Consider the following 24,730-nt stretch of genomic DNA (forward strand, 5'->3'; position numbering starts at 1 on the left):
CACAAATCCAGTAAGCTAACAACAAAACCTCACCATCTCCCTAAAATTGCATCTTTCAGAGAATTTTTCTTCAGAATTCTATCTTCATTTTATGACCCATTCCTATGTCTATTCTTTATTTTTAATAAAAATAAATAGTCCTGACATTTCACTGACAAATTCCAGAAACAGGAATCATTTCATTTCCAGGACCATGAGTTGTAAGTTATTTCCAAATTTATTCTCTCATTGGTCTCAGCATGTTTCCCACAAACATCCAAATAAAAGCTAGCATTTTTCTATAGAGAATAAATTTGCTGATAATTTTAATTAACTGATTGTTATAATTTAACTAAAACATTAATGTTGCTTTAATGCTATATATTCTACCCATAAAGACCGGTGCTTATTGGATAAAGCCACTAAGCACCTATTAGTACTATTATTGCAGATTTTTTTATTTTCCTTTTATATTCTCAAAGGAACACAAAACACGATATTTTATGATCATTAAGGGAGTAAAATTTCCATTTTAATTTGATCTAAACAATGAAAGCTCTCTATGTATTTTAAGAGCTCTAAAAATATCCTGAGTGGACTGATTGTGTCTCAAGAGCTCTGCCTATTAGGAAAAGCCCATGATATGTGTTCATGGATGACATGGGTGAATGCTGAAATGTTCTAAAATCCTTCCTTTGGGTTACTAAAGCTTTATATTCCTTGACAATGCAGCCCAACTGCATCATCTTGGACAAATCATATCACCTCTCTAGACTTCTTGTCTATAAAATCAGAGAGTTGAACTAGATGGGTTTTGAAGTTACTTATTAGTATATATACATATATATATATGTATATATATATATATATATATATATATGTTAGAGCATTATGATCATGAAGTGAGAATAATTATCTGGGTCTTTTCAATATACTATATAAGATATTAATTATTTTGGATTTAAGATTCAAAATTAAATACTTTAGAACCTGGCAAAGTCTTACCAGCAAGCTAAAAAGATGGAAGTACTCCCATGTCAAGAAGGGCAGTCACATTTGGAGCGGACTTTGGAGAAAACATGTTACAGTGAACTAACATAACTTTATTCTCATATCAGACCTTTATATAGGCAAAAGAAGCTAAATATCTTTATATTTTCATTTCTAAATGCCCGTGTTATCTGATTACCTATCAAAGATGCTATATACATATAAAAGTAAGCAAGTTTTTTTTTCACTAAGCTTATTATGCTGTGAAAATTTCATAATAAATCTAAATTTGAAAACTTGTAAAGTAAGCATGACCCATCTTATTCTCTTGTTTCAAACTTCAGTTGCTATGACAGCAAAGAAACTTAGTACATCCAATAGCTCATTATTTTGGTCACCTCTTTTCCTTACTCTTATGAAGACAGGCAGGGCCTATGTGTTGGAATTGGAGGAGGGAAGAGACTATGCTAATGCTTTTCCAAGAATTTATAATGTACTGGGTCAAGTCAATTAAAATGAAACCCTCTATTGAAAACAATGCATCTTTTTTAGAAAGAATGTCTGCCAGAAATTTCAAAATTCAACTGAACCTTGAAATTATTAGTTCTTTCTCCACTTCCCAATCCCCAGACACCATGAATTTCCATATTCTAAAATAAAATCTATGACAACTCCAAAAAAGATCCAGGGGTAAGATGGCAACAATTAGCTCTGAGTTGGCATCTCTTGTGACAATATAAAAACCCAACATTAGTTTGGGTTTCTTCCAAACTCTCATCTGAAAGAGAAACAGCAGTCTTTCCTTAAATATTGAGTAACTACTCCATTGCTTTCCATTCTGAGAACCTGAGTAATTATTTTTATTAAGAATTTTGGTGCTACAATTTCAAACATTATTTATCTCTTAAAAATGACTAATTTCTTCAAAATTTTGTGGTCCTTGTCCTATTTTCCTGAAAAGCTGACTTAGGAAGATAAGATATCTTTTTTTATAATAAACTTATTTATATAGCTTTTATTCAATAAAATTAAACAAAATGTTAAATTATAAGTATAGCTTACCTACATTGTTTCCTTCCTTCCAACCTTTCTTCTTTCCTCCCTCCCCTCCCCTCTTCCTTCCTTAGTCCTTTCTTCCTTCCTCCCTCCCTCCCTTCTTTCTTTCCTGCCAGCTTTTATTAACTATTTGCTATATGTAAGGCAATATGCCAAATACTTATTATTTTAAAGTCATTTTTCATTTTTGGATCTTCCTAATTATGCTAATTGCATAAGCCTTTGTTAATTTTCATTGAACCAATCTGTTTTAGAGTTACTGAGTATTACAAATTTGATGATACTTTTTTCCCCAGAGATCCCATTACTAGGATTTCGACCCAACAATAACATGAAATGAAAGACAAAATATATTTATCTTATTCATTGCTATTTTACTTGTAAAAGCAAACATCACCTTTAATGAAAGACCTCTAAAAGATTCTAGACCCAAAAGCCCCTGAGAAAGGTCCTTCAGGCTGACCTTAATAGACCATGCCCTCAGTTTCCAAAACTATGTTAGATATGTCTACATTCATCCAAATAATCAGTACTACTGCTTAGACTTTCTTTCTCTTTCTTTCTTTGTTTCTTTGCTTCTTTTTTGCTGACTTTCATTGTACAATATGGTCATCAAATATGTTATAATCTTTATTTTACCCTCATTCAGAAAATGCACATAATGATGGCTAAACTGAAGTACTTTCCATGGAGTTGGGCAAGCACTCTAGTCCCTTCTTATAGGACATTTGCTCTGGACTCAATATAAAAGTGATAGAAATCTTTATGTTGTCTAGACATTTCTTTATAAAGCAAAGAATCATATTGTCCTTTATCCACAATGGATTTATAAAGTTATCTATACAACTTCCAAACAATTTCTCTAAAAATGAAATCATCTAACCTTTGCTGGAGCAAGTTGAACAGTTTCCTAAAAAGGGAAATGCTCATGTTGTCATTTGAATTTCTATCTAAAATCACTTTTTCTATTAGAAATACTGGGAGACAGCTAGGTGGCTCGGTGGATAGAGTCCCATTAACTTCAACTGATTTAGTCTTTGTCTACAAGTTATCATTCTAAAGAAACATTGTATTTACAATTGTTCGTGCCTCTTTAAGTGTGAGAAATCTGTATACTCAAATAGAACATCTCTATTCTTCTACAATCAGGTTTATGAGGCAACTAAGAAATTGCAGTGGATAGAGCACTGGTCCTGGAGTCAGGAGGACCTGAATTCAAATTTGACCTCAGACACGTAATAAGTACCTAGCTGTGTGATCTTGGGCAAGTCACTTAACCCCATTACTTTGAAAAAGACTTAAAAAATAAATAAATGCTGGAGAGACTTCTGGGAAGTGGCTGAGTGAAAACTTCTAACTAAGACCAACTCTTTATAACTTTAAATCAGCTAAAAATGCCCTAAATAAACACAAGCAACTAAGAGAGAAAGAGAAGAAAAGAAAGGCACATGAGAAAATCCCCATGGGGAAAGGAATATGGAAACACAGAAATAACAGAGGGAGCAAAGAAGTAAACAAACCAACTCCTTAAAATAGTGCAGACATTCTGTGATTTAAAAAATACAAGAAGAAAACTTCGGAATAAGAGACTAATTATACAACAATTACAATTGGAACCACAGGAAAAAATAACAAAACAGCCGCAATAAATCTGTATGGAGAAAAAAAGTTTTAAAGAATCTGTGGTCAGCTGTACTTAGTGAGTGAAGTTAAAACTTTAAAGATAAGAAAGGTGAGTATATGGATTAGGACCAATACTGCAAAATTTTAGCTGTATATTAAAGGAACCCTGAAAAATAAGAATGGACGAGATGGAACACAAACACACCCCAATTCACCAGTGCAAGAAATACTAAAGCAAAGTCAAAAGATAGGAAAACTGGAAGAACATATGGGAGCTATACAATCAAAACCAGTTAGTTTGGGAAAAATGACTTGAAGAAATAAATCGGTCTCCTAGAAACTCATAATGACATAGATTACTATTTTCAAGAAGTCATGTTTATAAATACAGGTAGTTCCCATCTCACAAAATTGTTTTGCTCCAACAATGGTTATAATCAATATTATTTTTTCATTTATATATAACATTTAATGTTTGAAAAGCACTTTATATACATTCTCTCCCTTAAGCATTACAATAACCCTAAAAGTTAGATACCACTCATCCCAATTAGCAGATGGGAGGATTTAAGGGTCAAAAAAGTGTGTGATATTTTTTTTAGCCATGGTGAAACTCCTAATGAGGATGAGAGTCAAAATATGAGCCTTCCTTTCTCTTTTACCTCCAAGCTCAACCTTTCCACAAAATCACACTATCTCAGACAACTGGATGGAAGTTGAGTTACACTTTCTAAATGAAACAGTTTCCACATGAGCCACAGAAGCCTACATTAATTCATAATGTAGGAAAAAATTGTATTTTTCCAATTGTTTCGATAAGAAAAGGTATCCTGTTATTTGTTCAGGGGAGCCATAAACTTGGATGGTTAAATAAATTGGCTTTCTTTATTTAATGTCCTAATCTCTAACTGAAATTTAGTGTAACATTTAAATCGGGAATATTTGCATAAAACTCTTCTTGGTAGACAGAATAATTGATTCAATACCATATGCTTATGTGAGGGGCAGACTGAACACAAGAGCTAGGGAAAGGATAGATCTCCCTTCCCCTATCTGAGAACACATACTTCCAAACTCTTCAAGGAAAGACCCATAGAGAAAAGAAAAGACTTGGGGAAGTGCAAAATAGATGGAGAGAGCCAGTTCCCCAACAGGTCCCTGATTTTCAACTTCATTTCCTAGAGATGTCAGAAAATTTCCCCTCAGAAGAGATCAAGGTCTCCCTCTCTTGGTTAAACTGAGTTATCACAATTCCTTTGGGAGCATGACTGGTATAGTCTCAGCTGCGTAACACCTCTGATTTCTGTTTGCTATCTGCTTGGATAAATAAGTTTATTTAATATTCACTGTATGCGATCATCTTTCACATAACTAATATTTGTGGATGAGTCAGGTCTTTGGCTATAGAATTAAGTCATTCCATTTTTTCTTTAAGGGATAATCTAGAACAAAAGAGGAAAAAAAATTCCTCTAGACTGTGAATGTAAGTATATGTAAGTGAATGTGAGACAGATAGATGTAATTTTAACCTGGTACCTTCTCTGTGAAGACAGACTAGTGGCCAGGTTCAAAATCCCTTCTACTGGTCACTTCCATGTATAAATTAAAACCTCATTTTGGACAGAAATGAAATTAATAAAATGTCTATGAAAGCCACCTTCCTAGTTGCATTCAGCATATAACCTACATAGGTAACACTTACAGGCACCCACAATAGTTAGATTGTAGGCAATGAGTATTATTTTGAAGAGTTACATGGGCTTCCCTGGATTGCCAAAGGTGTCCATGACAAAGAGAAGAGAAAAGAAGAGAGGACAGGGCAATACAGGACAAGAAACAGAAGGGGAGAGACCAAGAGGAGATCCTTCAGAGTTCAGTAGGAAATATACTAGCTCTGTAGTCAAAGGACATGCATTCATATCCTTCCTTTCTGAAAGTTGCTACCTATATGACTCTGGACAAACATTGTAATCTCCTCATGCTTTAGGTCCTTCACCTGTAAAAAAAAATGATTTTAGATTAAGCAGTCTCTGAGTCAATTCTAGACCTGGATCTGTGATTATGTGAATGAATGGGTTGAAATCTGCTTTAGAAGAGAAAGCCCACATCTATGAGATCATAGATCTATGAAAACAGTAAGATTTTGATTTGCATACTTGAGGATTAAAATGTTCAGAAAATGCTAAAATCCTAGATAAACACAAGCTATCATTACAAGGACTGTTAGTATAATTAGCAAATTGATCACTGAATTTAGAGTAAGGAAGATCTGAATTCAAATCCTTCCTCAGTTACATTTTAGCTGTGTGACTCCGGCTATCACAACATCTGTCTGTCTCAGTTTTCCCATCTGTAAAGTGGGTAGCCCCTGCCTCCCAGGATTGTTGTGAGGATGAAATGATATAATGTTTGTTCAGTGCCTTGAAAACCTTAAAGGGCTATATAATTGCTATCTATAATTTTAATTACTTTCTTTATCTCTGTTATCAGCTTCTTCTCCTACCATATGAGGGATCCAAAATAAAAATCCTCAATGCAAAACTGTAATATAATTTCAGAATTATTTAGACAGTAGCATGATTCCATAATGATTTGAAACCCTTCTTTCAGTTTGAATAATGTATCAGTGGTCCTCTATTTGACATTTTTTAAGCATCTGGTCAGTGTAAGGCATTGTACTAGTTACCGCCTGAGGACACAAAGACAGTAAAATAAGTAGTATTTGCCCTGAAGGAATTGAAAGTCTACTGGGAGGAAGTAGAGCATGAGTATAGTTCAGTCAATGCAAAGTAATTCCAACAAAACATCAGAGATCCACTTAGTGAAACAAACACTCTCCTTATATCTAAAATTTTGTTTATTTTTGAGAAGAAGATTGCTGATGACATTGTTAAATGACAGAAGAATAGCAAAAGGCACATATTTCCCCAAGTTGTAAATCTATATAAGTAGGATTTTAAAGAGATGTTATAGCCCTTTCAGGAAAGTAAAATGCTGTTGGAGGAAACAAAAAACTAAATTGAAGGTTGATGAGTGACAGGAAAAAAAACTTATTTATATTTTATGAGTTTTTTGTCAACACAGAAGTTGAAAACATCATTATTTTATGTTGACTTTATTGTGAATGAGTTTTGAGCACCAAGAATAAAATGACATGCCCCATCAGTTATATAAAGCCCTTAGTCCATAAAAAGACACTAATATGTCCTGATAAATGCATATTTTGTGGCTCTCTGTATTGTCTGTTGTCAGTCCACTGAATAAATGCTTGCCTAGCCCTAGGGGGTATGTAAGGGGTGACACAGTTATTTATTACAAGAATTCCCTGTCTCCCAATTCATTGTTGTACAAATGGTGGGGGGGAGCAATAGCTTGGGATAGAATTAAAATGAATAACATTACCCTCCCAAGTAACTCTACTGACTGGATACATATCCCTTCTCTTAAACCCCTAAGCCTTGCAACTTAGTTAAATTATCTTGCTGATGGAGATATTGGTAGAAATTCCATTCAGTTGATCCAAAATAATGAATTACTCAATTACTACCAAATATTTTAATCACAGAATTGCAGTATTGAGATGTCAGAGGTCATTTAGTCCAATCCATGCCTGAAAGACAACTCCATTTTTCCTATGACAGAATCAATAAGGGCTCATTTACCCTTATTTTAGGGGTTCTTAACCTTTTTTGTGCCTTGAACTCTTTGAGCAATCTTCCGAAGCCTCTGGATTCATTCTCAGAATAATGTTATAATATAGATTAGATGGAATTTCTAAGGAAATAAATTATATTGAAATGCAGTCATATAACTCCATTTTAAACCAACTTCACTTATACCAGGTTGGGAATATTTATTTTACTTCAAAATTTCCACTATAAGAGAATTCCTTTCCTTCTAAAACAGTTTGATCTACATTAGCTTGAATATTCAGAGGATCTGTGTTTTTATCCTATTGGGGAAGATCTTCACCAAACAGTCAATAAATTAATCCCAGGGTTTAAAGTCTCAGATCAAAGAAGTTGTGACTTGTTGTCATTGTCAAAGGTGGGATTTGAACCCAAACCTTCCAGATTTCAAGTTGAGCACTATTAATCCAATGGTAATCTCCATTGGACAGACTGTCTCATTCCATGTTTGCAAAATTTTTACTTAGAAAGATGATTTCGTTACATTGAGCCAAAATCTGCCTCCCTTCAACTTTCAGTCATTGGTAGCGATTTGTTTCTCAGGAGTTAAATAAAGCAAAGTCTAATCCCTCTTCCACATTAGAGCTGTTCAGATATTTTAAGAAAGAGCTTATGTTTCTCCCTTCCTGCTCTTTTTCAGGCTGAAATTCCTAGTTCCTTCAGCTGATTCTGTGAAGTATCATCTCCTTTCCCATTATAAGTAGGCTCACTCTCCTATGCATGCTAACTATAGGTTGTCTATGTATTTTTTTAAATGGGGACCCCCCTCAAGATATTAAAATTGAAATTGGGGTCTCCCTGAACTTTTTTTCAATTTTAAAAATACTAAAACTGGTGACCTGGGCAGTGCAAAGTATAACAAGATTTTTCATGACTTTTATTCTCAATACTACACTCATATTAATATAGACTAATATCTCATTAGGTTTGATGACTGCAATGCCATATTCAACCCATAGGGAGTTCAAATTTGATTTAAAATCCAGATTTCTTTATTTTTTCTTTTTTTTTTTCCCTCTCTAGACTTTCTGCCTTAGATGAAGGGTAGCAGCCTGGGGTGATTTGAATAACACAGTCCATTTATCTCCAGATAGGCTCTGAGGAATGTGAGAAAGAATTATAAAGATATTGAGGTGATTTGTCAAACACCAAAGCTGGTGAAGAGTGCTTGGATGGATAGAAGCCTAACTTGGAAAGGAAAAGCATTTATCTTGTCTGAATATGGTGTCAATGACGAAGACCAGCTTGGAGAGGAGAGTGGTGTTATGTTCTTCATTACTGTGTAGGGTTCTCTGTAACTAGAGACAATTAGATTAAAAATTTGGAATGGAATTGAACCTCAGAATTCACTTAATCCAAATCCTTTACTTTGCAGGTGAAGAAACTACAATCCAAATAATTTTATAATTTGTCCAAGTTCACACATAGATAGTAAGTGACAGCTGAGATTCAAGCAGAGGTTCATGGCTCCACCCAATGTACTTTTCACTGCTATGACTTCTTAACCTTTTTTGTGTCTTGGACCCTTCTGGCAGTCTTGTGAAGTCCATGCATCCTTTCTCACAATAATGTTTCTAAACTAATAAAGTAAAATACCTGGGATTGTGGAAAAAACCAAAGGTCCCTGAAAACAGACATCTAGTTTTTTTCTCTCAAGTTTTTGGAAGCCCTGAAATCTATCTGTAACTTGTAGATGCCCGGTTTATAATAGACCATAGACACAAGGGCAGCCAGGACTGTGATTCAAGGGAGAAACTCCAGCTCTGGGGCCTATTGTTTGGGACTGAAATTACAGTTGTGACAAATGTGTCTCCTCCCAGACAGAGGATCTCTGGAGTATTCCACTCTATTGAAAACTGAAGAGCATCACAATAGGATTTTTTCTAACAAGGGATGATAGAGAAATTCATTACCTATAAGAGCCAGAGGACTGGCAATAATCAATGGCACTGAAGCCATCTGCTGGAAGCTATGTATAACTACAGAAGCAAGGTTCCCAATGAATGACAACAACCATCCCTGGGAACCTTACTTACCTGCATAACAGTCTTTGGGAACAGGACTGTTCAAGGAAATGTGTCTTTATTCTCCAGGAGCTTTTTTTTGTAGATTTATTTTATATCCCCCCAAGGTGACCAGTAAACCCTTCGTTCTTTGTGCTCTATGACCAGAGTACTTGCAAGGGGAATTGGAGACAAGCTAAGTAATAGCAATGTTAGACAGATATAAATTGTCAAAAGTGTATTTGAGACCTGTGGAGTCAGGCTTCCACAGAAACAGATCCCTGTATTGTATGTATATATCTATATTTGTGTATATATACACATATATGTCGGTCGCAAATTTATATTACCTATACTTTATTATATTTTGATTTATATTGTTAAATATTTCCCAATTATATTTTAATCTGGTTCAGGCTGCATTCTGTAGATGTGTGCCTTTGGGTCAAGAGTTTGACATGTTTACTCTAGACTTTTTACATTCTATGAAATCACCCAACACAAAGGTTACAGATAAACTCACATATTTTAGGATTATTTTTGGTTTTTAGGGGGAAAATTTTAATTTGAAGTAATAAATTGTTATGGTAAAAAATTTTTTCCTAGGAAAGATTTTAGTTTTATTGACTTATAGTGATTTCAAATCAATTCACCAAAAATTCTTTAGCCTCTCCTCTGATTCTCATGCATTATAGATGGTACTGGTCTCTTGAATCTGTACTAGTAGATGATAATTCTGATAGGTCCTACCAGACTGGAAATACTGCCAAAACAAGTTTAAGGACATACTATATATGTTTGTTTATGTCATCAGGCTATAGCCTATGTAAGTTAAGAAAGAAATTCCTAAAACTACTGGTACATATGACCTATACTATTAAAGGAAACATGGCTGAATGAAAGTATACTGTCTCTTTTAAGTCATTTTTCCTAAAAATTAAATATTTTCCTAGTATAATATATGAGAGCACTGAAAGGTATTTTTTTCAGCTAAATACATGGCTTTACGTGTCATTAAATGGCAGTCAGTAAGCTGTCTCACATGACTGAGGCATCATTGGTATTCCATCCTGTAACCTAGGCTGAAGACAAATTATTTTTCTATTGCCAAGCTGATGTCAGTGAATATTTGTATCATCTCCCTATTGTCTTTCCTGTCATCACCTCAGAGTCCATCTTAATAGAATCTGCAGATTTCACATGAGAAACTAAATCCAAAATCTTTTAGTGAATTCAGACTAATTTTATGTTGTTATGGGCAGGGAGGAAAATACTTTTCTGACAGAGAGCCAAAATATTGTGTCATACTCCCTGTTTTTTTCCTCTCTCTCTCTCTCTTTCTTCCTTTCTCCTCACAAACGCACTTCATTCATGATGTTTTCTGATTTTGCAATAATTTAAAGAAATCTTTTGTCAAAGCTAATTGATGTTAAAATAATAAGTTGAAAAAAAGTTAAATCATGCAATCACTTGTCTGGGAGGACAAAATAAATAAATGAGCCCAAACTTTGTTGTTATTGCTTTAAGCTTAATTTAATGTTCTCAAATTTGATCCAATCAATATGGTTTTTGTAGAGAGGTCATCTAGCTAGAATTCCCTGAATGTTTTAGATTTGTGTACTTTAAATTTAAGTTGAATCTTATTGGACTTTGGGGTTTTTTTTTATTTTATTTATCTAAGGCAAAGGGGTTAAGTGACTTGCCCAAGGTCTCACAACTAGGCAATTATTAAGTGTCTCAGATCAAATTTGAACTCGGGTCCTCTTGACCCTAGGACCAGTGCTCTATCCATTGCAATTTCTTAGCTGCCCATACCAACCTTATTATAGAAGAATAGAGATGTTCTATTTGAGTATACAGTATTTTCACACTTAAAGAGTCATAAACAATCGTAAATACAATGTTTCTTTAGAATGATAACTTCTAGACAAAGTTGAAAGTTCATGGGACTTTGTTTCATGATGAAGGAATAGGTAGAGATGTTGCCACCTGACTGCCTTGCCTTGTGGTCTTCCACTACCTTGGAATCATATTGTCACTCATCTGGGGTCCCAAACTCCATGGGAGTGAGGGTTCTACCATTTTTTGAAGCTTTAACTCTCTTCAGGGAAATCAATTATATTGTCCTCTGCGCTATAGAAAGACAGTGACAATTCCTATCTCCGAATCAAGGTACCATAATTCTAAGCTAACTGTTCTGCTTTTAGATAAAAAGGATAGAATAATGGTGATCAAAGAAATTATTTGAAATACAATTCAGGAAGTTAGTGACATTAGTAAAAAAAAATGATTCAGAGAGAGAGAGAGAGAATGATTGGTCCTCTTCCCCCCATGTTTTTATGGACCCTCATTATTACTTTTGAAATCTTTTATGTCTCCTGCATATAGGAGCTCTACTTTGGTGCTATAATCTTATCAGACCATCATAGTCCTTTCACCAAAGCAGATCAACCACTTCTCTTGCTAGAGAGATATATGAAGACATGAGAAGCTGAGCCATTTGGTCATGGTCACACAATCAAAATCAGGTTCAACTTGAACTCAGTTCTACCTGGACAGCTAATTAGTCCAGTGGACAGATATTGGGCATGGAGTCAGGAAGACCTGAGTTCAAATCTGATTTTATTTATTTAGTTGTTTGTTTATTCACTTATTTATATATATTTATATAAATTTATTTATATAAATATATTTATGTTCTATAAATATATGTTTATTTATTTATTTTTACTGACTATATGACACCAGACAAGTCTGCCTTATTTCCCTTAACTATAAAAAAAATAGAGAATACGATAAATTCTAGCTGCCAAGGTTGCCATGAGGATCAAATGCAATAATATTTTAAAGCTCTGAACGCAGTGCTTAGCATTTTGTAGGTTGTTAATATTTGTTCCCTCCCTCATTCCCCAACTTCAAAGTCAGCCTTTTTAGCTACTCTGTAAACGCTGATTTGAATTTTTAATTCTGGGCTTTTTAACATTTATACTGAGGTTTTGAGATATGAAGGTTTCAGAGTAAGGAAATGGGAAAAAGTAATAATAAGGTCAGAATACTGTTTCTCTAGCTATTGAATCTAAATGTGATAAGGAAGATTTTGCCCTCTGAGGCAAATATGATTTTCTACTGAGTTAAAGCATGAACAGAGAACTATATATCACACCTTAAAAATAAGCCTTTCTTTATCTAGCTTCTCAAAACTGCAGTTTTTTAATTCAGTAAAATTCAGTAAAAAAAATCTACCATCAACCTTCTATATAGTCTCGTGAAAAGACAACCAGGGATATTATCTTTTTTTACATAACTAGGAAAAGAATGAGTATATTGTAAATACAGAGAATCAAGCTTCTACATACTAAAAAATTTGTGGAACTAGATTCTCCTAATTCTCTTTACCAACTAAATAGGGTTTAAAATTAAAATGAAGGCACACAAGGTCTTGTCTGGACAAGCCTTCCCAAGCTATTTCAGATCTACTTATATTGAAGTCATTTATGATTTCTCCACTAGACTTACATTTCTAAAAATACAAAGACAGCCCAAGAATAGCAACATTAATATCTTGAAATAGTACCTCTGTTTCAGTGTCACTTCCTTTCTATTCCTTTTGGTCTGGCAAAACTCAGCTCCATGCTTCCACCCAGTGGGGTTTCTTTGGTAAAAAATAAAAAAGGCAAGCATCATATGGAGTAAACGACCATAAACCAATGGCACTCAAATGTTTCTGGCTTCAGGATATCTCTATGTCCTGAAAATAAGTGAAGGGCTCTACAAAAGCCTTTTATGATAATAAATATTTATCAATTTTAAATTTATATATATTAATATTTACTATGTTAGAAATTAAAACATTTTACTATTATTACAATAATAGTTTTGATCTTATGGATCCCTAAAATGATCTTGGGATTTTCGCAGGTCACCAGACCACACTTTGACAAACACAAAAAACTAATTTTGCTTTACTCATAAATCCTTAGGTTAATCTTAAAATATATGAATTAATAAGACAGAGGCAGCAGAAAGTAATGGTTAGAAGGTGATTTGTGGAGTTAGGAATTCCTGAGGTCCAATTCTGCTTCTGACACACACATACACACACACACACATGTGTGCATGCACACGTGTACACACACACACGTGATTTATATGAACTCTTTCCTGATCCTCCCAGATGCTATCACCACACACAAAAAAATTTTTCTCTAACATAGTAGTATCATTTCCTAGTATCTAAATGATCTAAGGATATGAAAAAGAGTATTAACTACTATCTGTAAAAATGCCCCAAAAATTACAAATAAGGGAAATGAAAAATTAATAACTCTGAGGTTTTCCCTTATTACGTATCAGTTTGACACTGATGAAAATTAAAATGATAATTTTTGAATTATCCGGCGCTCTGCTGGTAGAGTTTCAAAGGGTTCAACCATACTGTAAACTAATTTATAACTAAGATGTACCTTTGACCTAGTGATTACACTGATAGGCATATTGCTATCAAAGATATTAAAGAAAGAGGGAAAGGACCAATATACATAAGAATATTTATATCAGCACTTTCTGTTCAAACAAAGACGGAATGGAAGCAAAGCATGTGCCATTCAATTCCATCAATTGGAAAATGAATATGCAATTAATGGAATATGAATGTAGCAGATTATTATTGGTAATAAGAAGTGATTAAAGGAATGATTAAGAGACTAGTTATAACTCCAGAAGATGGATGATGAAGTATGATTCTCAGCTCTTAGGCAGGAAGAAACTAGAGTTATAGAATGAGACAAACATTTCAAACACAATATGTATGCTCTTTTTTTCATAATTATACTGATATGTTATAAGGGTGAGCTATTGTTTCTCTTTTTTTGGAGGGGAGAGGGATGAATTAAGGAGGAAGCATTGGAAAGTATAAGTGATTCTATAAAGGAAGCAAATGCCAACAATGTTTCTTTACAAGCAGTAGAAGAAATTTCAGAAGGGCATACAAAGGAGGCCAAGTTGAGAATTGCCATGTTAAATTTGAATCACATTAAAAAAACAACTAAGAATTGTATAGTTGAAAAAATATACATAACCACAGTCCATAATTTCACATATAACCCTCCTATCTTCCTTTGAATTTTGAAATATTCATGTTTGTTAATGCTTTCAAAGTTCCCAATGAATGTAAGTTTTTGGAGTACAGGGAATGCTTTAATTCTGTCTTTATATCCCCTATTAAAATGCATAACAATGTAATTTCTATTTTTTGATTGGTAACTGTGTGACCATGAACAAACTAATTAAACTATCAGTATGCTAGACAAATCTCGAAGTTAGAGAGAGTTATTAAAGTCTATCAGTAGTTTGAGTTGCCACATCTGCCATTTCCTATAACAATGAAATTATAATTCTGAACCCAAAAAATGGCTGAGCATATTAGACTTCATCCTCTATTTCATAAAATGTGTTGCGATTCCAGTGTGAAACCCTGGCATACAAATGCGTGATTAACCTCTTCATAATAAATTGGTACAATATGACCTTTGACAGAGTTCATAATCTTTGCTATTAGAAAAGTTTAAATATTTATAGCAAGTACATTTTCTGATGCCTTACTGTTTCCATCTAATAACATGGGTGTAGGGAGGGGATATGAAAGGATCTATCAGTCCATCTAAGTTCTAAATTGGCAAACATGCTACATTCTGAATAACAATTTGGGTATTTGAACTGAAAATTGGAAAAAGTAGAGCCAGTGGTTTATTTTTTCACCTCTATTAAAATTCCCTTCTGATGCTACAATATGATGTGAAACTTATCTGGAATTTTCAAAGGCAGATCTCAAGTTCCCATGCATTTTATAAGCCATAAAGGATTTGAGGGTTTCTCTTGAGGTGAACAAATTGCCCGGCATCTGAGAGTTAGCCTGGCCAAGTTCAGAGAAGCTCATCCTAGAGCTGACCACAAAGTGATGAGTCTTTCAGCCCCATTAATGCCTAAGATTGAGAAAAGACCATCAGATTCAACAATCAAAGAGATCATTAGTAACTTTAAAGAGAACAGTTTCAGTTGAATGATGTGGCTGAAAGCCATATTGCAAATAGATGAAGAGAAAGTAAGAGAAAAGAAAAGAGAAGTTACAAGTGTAGAAAAGTTTTTCAAGAGCTTTTCAGAGAAAAGGAAGAGAGGAAATTGGATAACAGTTCAAGGGGATCATAGAATCTAATGAAGGTGTGTTTAAAGATAGGGGAGACTTTGGCATGTTTCAAGATAGTAGAGAAGGAAACAATTCAGAGAGAGATTGAAGATACAAGACAGAGGAGACAACTGAAGATTGGCTACTGGAAAAGAAGATAGGATGGAAATCAAGCATGCATATAAAAGGCCTGGCCTCAGCAATCTTTGCCAGAGATTGAAGGAAAGGAGAAGAGAGATGGAGATGATATCAAGATGAAATGAAGAAAATGGGGGGGGGGAAGAAGTTTCTATCAAATGACCTCAATTCTTTTTCAGTAAAGAAGCAAGATCCTCAGCTGAGAGGAAAAATAGGGAGGTGTGTGGGAATAGAGTAGAATTTAAGGATCCAAGAGAATGTTTGGAATAGCTTTTGTGGGGAATGAGTTTGAAAATCAATTAGGGAAAAATCAGAAGGAGGACCCAGTTGAGGTTAGATAGCACATATTTCTGAAGTAAACAGTGAGCACGATCAGGGAACATCCTCCAGTTTCATTCAGCAGCTTATTAGTGGGAGTGGAAAAGGTATGTGGTATTTAAAATGATATGTAGTTCATTGTGTAACATGACCACTAAGTAAATAGTGGTAAGAGTTGGCCCTGACCTTAGGAAGAGAAATGGGCTCGAGTTCCACTCTGATCTTGGACAAGTCACAAATGCTCTGGACCATTCTCTAAGATGTTTAGTTGTAGAGTGCTTACATTGCTATCTATATTATTCTGCAAAGTTTCATTACTCAGGAATTTCCTGGTCATAGATCTCATACCTAAAATAGTATAAGTTAAAGACACTCTTGAATTTAAAAATGAAATCACATTTGTACAGAACAAAGCCTTGCTTTTACAGTTTTAGCTGGAAGAGATAGGATAACAATCAAAACTGAAACCAGTGAACCTCTGAAGACATGAAAAGAAACACAGAAATGCAAACAGTCATGGACAGTGACTTAGTACAGACAAACAAGAGATGAAAATAGAAGGCAACAGGTATACAAACTGTCTCAGACACTTCTTAATCTTGTGATTATAGACAAACAATTTAATATTTTCATTTTTACATGGGGTTGACTGACTTATTTAACCTTACCTCATTTAAAGTGGTGAGATATATAATCAAACAATTTCAATCAGAGGTCTTAGGCTAAATTTGAAAATTTCTTTGAACTTCAATTTTGTTCATAATTGAGTCATAATCTAGGGATAATTTATAAATTATCAAATAAGTTGCCAAGCAATTTATTCAAGATGTTAAAAGTGAGCATGTAATAAATAAAATATGTGTTTTTTAAAGTGAGCATGCATTTCCAAAACACTCCAAAAAAAGAAAAACCACTGAAAATATGTTTGGGGATGAGGGATTGTGGAGGGAGGGAGAGAGAAGAGAAGGCTTTACCCTTTGCAGTTCTCCTTTCCTCCTATACCTCTGACCAGAAGAGAATCCTTCAAGGTTCAAGTGGTCCAGGGGATGTTGGATGTAACATTCTCCCATCAGCATCCCGAGTTAATGTGATACCATTAAGACCCAAGGACAGATGGGCTCAGATTATCTATGCTTAAAAAGCATGTTCCTCAATGCTCCTGTGAATGGGAGACAAGGACTTACAGCACCCAGAAACCAAAATTGCATCCCCCCGACTAGTTACCATTTATACTCTCTAAGTTTTAGTCCATTTTCCCCTGGACTCTTATTAGTGAGAGTGGAAAAGACATGGAAAATTTTAAATGTTCATTGTGTAACATGACCACTAAGTAGATAGTGGTTAGAGATGGTCCTGACCTAAGGAAGAGGTTGGTGTGAGTTCCACTCTTATCTTGGACAACGTTCTGGACAATTCTCTTAGATTTTTAGTGGAAGAGTTGTTACAATGCTATCTATATTGATATGGAGAGTTTCCTTACTCTTACTTGTGAGAAATTCACAGATTTATGGAAAAATCTTTGTAGCAATATTATGAATATACCACCTTAGTAAATCTATCAACTTTCTAAAATCTTTTTAGGCTGGTTATTTAAGTTGGCTCTCAACTGATCATCTTGGAGGGAAGCATACCAGTAAGGAATAAAATCAATGACTTGGGAGAAAAATCACCCTGATTCTTGAGGAGTGTCCCTAGATCCTAGAGGTATCTGGACTCTTTCTCTCTTTCTCTGGAAAAAGTTATAATAACTTGCGTTGCCTACCACACTGAATAGTCATTAGAAAAAATGTTGACAGACGTAAAGTACTCCCTAAACATTATTAATATTAGTATTGTGTGACAACACTTTGACTTACCTGCTCTTTCTTCCCCACCTATTCTACAAAAATGAAATGGCTCCATAGGGAAGCCAGAGGGAGATGACTGATGCCTAATATTCAATAGCTATGTTGCTGCTGTCATTAAGTCATTTCAGTAGTGCAAAATGTTTTGTGACCCCATTTGGGGTTTTCTTGGCAAAGATACAAAAGCATTTTGCCAGTTCCTTCTCCAATTCATTTTACATATAAGGAATTTGAAGCAAACAGGATTAAGTGACTGGTCTAGGTTCACATAGTTAGTGAGTATCTGAGGCCAAATTTGAATTTAGGAAGATGAGTATTCCTGATTCAAATCTGGTGCTTTCTCTACTACATCGCTTAATCATATCCAATAACTATAATTAATATCAAAATATGATGATATTTATCTTTCATTCTTAAAAATAGATCTCAACATCAGGGAATTGATGCCATGACAACCACATGAACTGAATTTGAGTGAAGGGGTGCTATGCTAAGTCACCAGCCTCACTTTCTCCTCCAAAGTCATCTGGGTCCAATGGTCAGATATGAATCAGGATGACTAGGTAGCACAGTGAATAGAGCACCAGCCCTGGAGTCAGGAGTACCTGAGTTCAAATCCGGCCTCAGACACTTAATAATTACCTAGCTGTGTGGTCTTGGGCAAGCCACTTAACCCCATTGCCTTGAAAAAACTTTAAAAAAAAAAGGATGACTGGAGATGCCCCTGGGTGGAAGGCAATCAGGGTTAAATGCCTTGTCCAAGATCACACAGCTAGTATGATTCATATGTCTGAGCCTGAATTTGAACTTCTGTCAGAAGAAGTGCTAATTGACACAAAACAATCAAAACTGAATGTTTAAAAGTTGTTTAAGAACAAAATTTTCCTCCAAGAAGAAATATGAGAAGAAATTCCCTCTCCTTATCCCAATATATTTGCTAAAGTAGAGAATTTACTAGTGTAGAATATTGTATGACAGCACATTATTTTTCAGTATAGCTAAAAGTATAATGTATATTTTGCTCTTCCTCTTTTATTTTTATTGTTTTTAAGAAATGGCTCTCAAGGGGCAGCTAGTGGCGCAGGCCCTGGAGTCAGGCAGACCTGAGTTCAAATTCACCCTCAGATATTTAGTACATACTTAGCTGTTAACCTTGGGAAAATTTTTTTTTGCCTTGCAAAAAGCAAGCAACCAGAAGAAAAAAATGACTCTCTGAGAGAAAAAAAGAGCAAAATACAGAAAAATTTAGGTAATGTAATAAAAACATTCAATAAAATCTATTTATAAACATAATTGATCAAATGTGATGAACTTTAGCATTCTCTTCTTTGAAAGATCAATTATCATTCCCATAACTTTGGTATTTTGAGTCTTGGTTATACCAGATCTCCAATACATTTCATTAGCTTAGTAAATCTGATCTAATCTCCATATCTCTGGTAGCCATGTCAACCAACTAACCAAAATTTGTACTTTTCTTATTGCATAAAATAAAACTAAAGAACACTGAGGTAGGGAACCAGCTTGTACCATGGAAGCTATGGCCAGAGCCAAAGATTTTCATCAACAAAGTTTGAGCTAAAAGCTGTCACTGAATTCCACAAGATGATCATGCAATAATATTTTGAACAAGAAGTAGAAAACTAGCATTCCCTTTTATTTTTTTTAGGTTTTTGCAAGGTAAATGGAGTTAAGTGGCTTGCCCAAGGCCACACAACTAGGTAATTATTAAGTGTCTGAGACCAGATTTGAATCCAGGTACTCCTGACTCCAGGGCTGGTGCTTTATCCTCTATGCCACCTAGCCGCCCCTGAGCATGGCCTTTTATAAAGAGAAGAATCAGGTTCCAGCACTGCTTTAAGTCATAGTTTATAAGGAAGATACACAATGAGACCCCTCCTCTAACAGGATACCATTCATTCATTAATTTTTACTACATCTTAACTTATATAGTTAATTTGTTTATGTTTCCATGTATTGGAATTCCATGTATAACATAAAAATATTTTCTGAAACTATGCCCAAAGGGCAATCAAACTGTACATAGCCTTTGCATAGCAAAATACTACTACTACTACTACTACTACTACTGGATCTATATCCTAAAGAGAGCATTAAAAGGGAGGAAAAGACCTACACGTACAAAAATATGAATGGCAGCTCTTTTTTTGTAGCAGTAAAGAATTGGAAATTGAGGGAATGCCCATGAGTTGGGAAATGGCTGAATAAGTTGCGATAGGTGAATGTGATGGAAAACTATTGCTCTGTAAGAAGTCAAAAGTGGTCGTAATTTAAAGAAGAATAAAAAGACTTGTATGAACTGATATTGAGTGAAGTAAGCAGATCCAGGAGAACATTGTACATATGTATAAAAAATGGCATCATTGTGAGATGGATCAACTATGATAAACAGCTTCTCTCAGTGGTCAAAGACAACCCTGAGAGACCTGTTATGAAAAATGACATCCACATACAGGAAAAAAACACTATGAAGTCTGAATGCAGAGCAAATTATATTATGTTCACTTTCTAAAATTTCTTTTATGATTTTTCTTTATTTCTCATGGTTTTTTTCCCAACTTGGTTCTAATTCCTCTTTCACAACATGACTAATATGGAAATTTGTTACAAGATTATACATGTACAATTTTTATCAGATTGTTCGCTGCCATGGGGGATGGGGGAGAGAAGAGAGAGTGGTAGAAAATAGGGAATTCATAAACTTGCAAATAGATGAATGTTGTAAACTGCTTTTGCACGTAATTTGAAAAAACTTTAAATAATTAAAAAAGCACTTCTTGATCATTTTCAGATTTTGCTATCTCAATTCAGGCTATCATTGCCACTTCTCCCTCACTAGAACTTTGAATGATATACTCTAGAACCCTGAATTTGAGAATATAAATTTTGTCCTTATCTTGCCTAGATATACCTTCACCATGCTTCCAATCCATGCCAACACCTGACATGTGCATCCTTACCTCCCCTTTCAAATCATCTTTCTCCATTAAAATTTAAATTCCATGGGGACTGAGCCTGTCTTGTTTGCGTTCATATAATCAAGACTTTACATAGGAGGTAGCATTTATCTTCCTATCTAACATATAATGTCAACATTAGAAGACATACATATATATGTATATGCAATGGGCCATTTTATTCAACTAATAAAAATTAGATTTATTTAAAGCCCCTCATCTAATTTATATATGGGAAAATTGAGGCCCAGAGGAGCTAAGTGACTTACCCAACGATACTCAATCAATAAGGAGTAAAGGAAGATTTGAACTCGGGTCCTCTAATTCCAAATTCAGTCTTCAGTCTTATTTTCAATATAATATCCTGCCTCATTTATTCCTGCTATATTGTTTAGAAAGGTCCTTAGATATTATCATGTCTAACTTCTTCACTGAGAAGAATGAAGTTCACAGGGGTTGAGGGCATGTGCACACACACACACACAGACACACAGACACACACACACAGACACACACACACAGACACACACACACACACACACACACACACACAGAACTAGTAAGTACTTGAGTTTGAACTCAGGTTTTCTTTCTTCAAGCCAGGCACTCTATCTGCCATAGAATAATTCTCTAATTGGTTAAGAGTGACATATTTTGATTGATTATGTCCTTGAGAAGATGTTTTTAACATAATGCTATTCAAGGTTCAGAAGTAATTTTAGCAATATAGATGATGGTTGGAGTTTAACAGAAATTAAAAATGGGGCCAGGATTTTCTCCAAAGGTCTTTTAATAATGATTACTTTGTTGACTGGAGAAATATTATAGATTTTGAATAAATTGACTTAACTGACCCAGACCATAGAGAAACTATAAACTTTTCTACTATGTTTCTCATTTTCTCCATCTATCCCCTTTTGGATCCAGCCAAGATTGAGGTGGTAGAAGGATTTGGAAAAAGATCTTTTGTTTAACTAATTTTACACAGTCATCCTAGATTATAAGCCAAGGGCAGGATTTATATAGGATTTGGATATATAGAGAGTTTAATGGAAATTTACAATTTCTTAGGACACATTATTCTATTAAGGGTATTGATGCTCAGATTGTAAAATACTACTGTGGCCACTTAAGTTCTAGGATTTACTTATGTGTTACCCTTTGGAGCTAATTGGTGTTTATGTTGGATCAGGGTAATGGTATTCTTGGATTCTCTTGCCTTTAAGAAAAATAGAACATTAAGAAACAGGAATCGGAATCCCATCCACAAAACAAAAACAAACTCATGACCTTGGCTCCCATGTTGAAGCCCTTTACTGCTTTAGCCAGACAAAAGCTACTAACTTGTGTGCTCAAATTATTATGTCCAACCAACAATTGGATCAAATCATTTTTTAAAAAAACTTGCTACATTTCATAGAGGTTCCAGTCCTTGGCTAGAAGCAAATGAATGACTTTGAAAGTGGTTTGAGCTGGCTATACTACCCACAAGTAGCTTAGTGAGTTGAATAGACAATATTTCCAGGTGGTCAGAGAAAATAAGGAGGTTTAAATCTGGAGAAGATTCTCAAGGCTGCAACTGTTGGAGAAGAAAATAAGCATCTAATTATTGTACAAAAGGGTCTTTTTTGAGTTATAGCCTTTGTAACATATCATTTGATGGATCACATTTAGAAAATCATATCTCTAGACTTTAATAACGCAAAGAATCTTTTGCTCCTTTCATGAATTGAAATCACTAGACTCAGAAAAATTACATTCCAGAAAACTCACAAAATAATTTCCATCTGTTAACTATCACTATTGTTATTTGGCTATTTTCTAATCACATCTGATTCTTTGTGACCCATTTGGGATTTTCTTGACAAAGATACTAAAGTGATTTGCATTTCCTTCTCCAGGTCATTTTATGAATAAGTAAACTAAGGTAAAGAGAGTTTAGTGACTTGTCTAGGATCATACATCTATTGAGTTTCTGAGGCCATATTTCAATCACTCTTTAAATACCATAGAGAATGGAAGAGAAGCTGTATGACTGGATACAGAACAATATAGAAATTTCCAAAAGAAAAGAGATTACCAAGGGAAGATATAGACCAATGAACCTGGCTTCAATTTCTAGTACAATTTCTATAATGAGGAAGCATGATAAATCAATCATTTGACAAGTATTTACTAAATATCCACTCTGTATAGGCATTATCCTTTGTTCTGGAAACACAGAAATGAAATAGTCCTTGCTTTCTTAGATCTTTCAAGGATTAGAGGCAAGAGGATAAACAAAATAAAGAGCTAAATTGTAGTAGGAAGATCTTAATATCCAAGGGTATCAGAAAAGGTTTCATGTAAAAGGTAGTGTTTAATGGAAACTCGGGATTCTAAGAGGCCAATATGAGGAAAGAGGGAGTCCTAGGCATGGGAATATCCTGAATAAGATCATTTTGACTGGATTATGGATTATGTGCTGTCCTAGAAGCATCACAAATTTACTATGTCAAACATCCAATTGTCTTCTACCCCAAACTATTCATTCTTACAGAATTAAAATAATATCAAAGCACCCAACATCCATTAGCTTTCCAAATTTATAATCTCAGTATTGTCCTTGATTGATACTTCCTCAACCCACATATCACATCAGTTGTCAAATTTTGCCATTTGCACTTCCATATCCCTTGCATCTGACCCCTCCTCTCTATTCACATAGTTATTACCTCTCAACATTTTTCATTTTGTTCATTAAAACAGGCTACTAATTTTTCTCTCACCACTCCTGTTCATTCTACTAAATGCTACTGAAGGGATTTTATTTCTTTATTTCTTTTTTTTAATTTATTTAAGGCAATGGGGTTAAGTGACTTGCCCAAGGTCACACTACTAGGCAATTATTAAGTGTCTGAGGTCGAATTTGAACTCAGGTCCTCCTGACTCCAGGACTGGTGCTCTATCCACTGTGCCATCTAGCTGCCCCAAGAGGGGGTTTTCTTTTTATATAAATATGACTATATCATTCCACTATTCAATAAATTCCAACAGCTTCTCTAGGAGAAAATATAAATTGTTATGTTTTAATTTTTTAAAACCCTTCACAAACTGATCTTAGCCTATTTTTCCAGTTTTACATGTTCTTCCCCACCCCTGCATTTTCTGATAAAAGCAAATTCCTTTTTTCAGTGTTTGCTGCTCATGTCATTTCATTTTCCATTTCAGTTTCTTACAGTGAATATAAGTCTAAGATATTCACCAGGTGACATCCAGTCTTTGCTTGAGTAGAATTCACTTCTCACTTCTTAAGGCATTCTATTCAACTATGGGACAGCTCGTTTTCCTTATATAAAGCTCATGCAATTTCCACTCATTAGCTCTGATTGATTTGATTGACCAATCATATGAAGCCTTTTTCTATTTCCTTTGGAAAATCAGGACGAAAATTGTTCTTTTTCCAGTCCTGTGGCACCTCTGTCATTCTCCCAATTTGCCAAAGATTGCCACCAATAACTCAGTAACCATAGTCATTAATTCTTCCCATAATCTTCCAAGCATGTCAATCATTAGAAGTAGGTGACTTGAAGTCATCAAGACCAGTTAAGAACTCTTTTATGTCTTCACTTATTTTGTATTTCAATTCCCTGTCAATTATTTCTAGTGTTCTACATTTTATAGACTAAGGGTAATTCTTAGGAAAGAGCAGGAACAAAATGGGACTTAAATAGAACTTGTCTCTGACATGTATCATTACCATATCACTTACCCTGATAAGCAGTGGTATGTACATGGAATGAGTTTTTTTTCATCATATACCTCAGTTGGTCTTAAGTCTCAGTGCTTCTGACTATATTGTTATAAGGTGATGTCACTCTTCTAAAGTTACTTTGTATTTGCTTTTATCTTTTGTGCATAACTTTTGTAAAAAAATGAATTTCCCCCTGAA

Source organism: Macrotis lagotis, chromosome 2, assembly GCF_037893015.1.
Source record: "Macrotis lagotis isolate mMagLag1 chromosome 2, bilby.v1.9.chrom.fasta, whole genome shotgun sequence".
Classification (NCBI taxonomy): domain Eukaryota; kingdom Metazoa; phylum Chordata; class Mammalia; order Peramelemorphia; family Peramelidae; genus Macrotis; species Macrotis lagotis.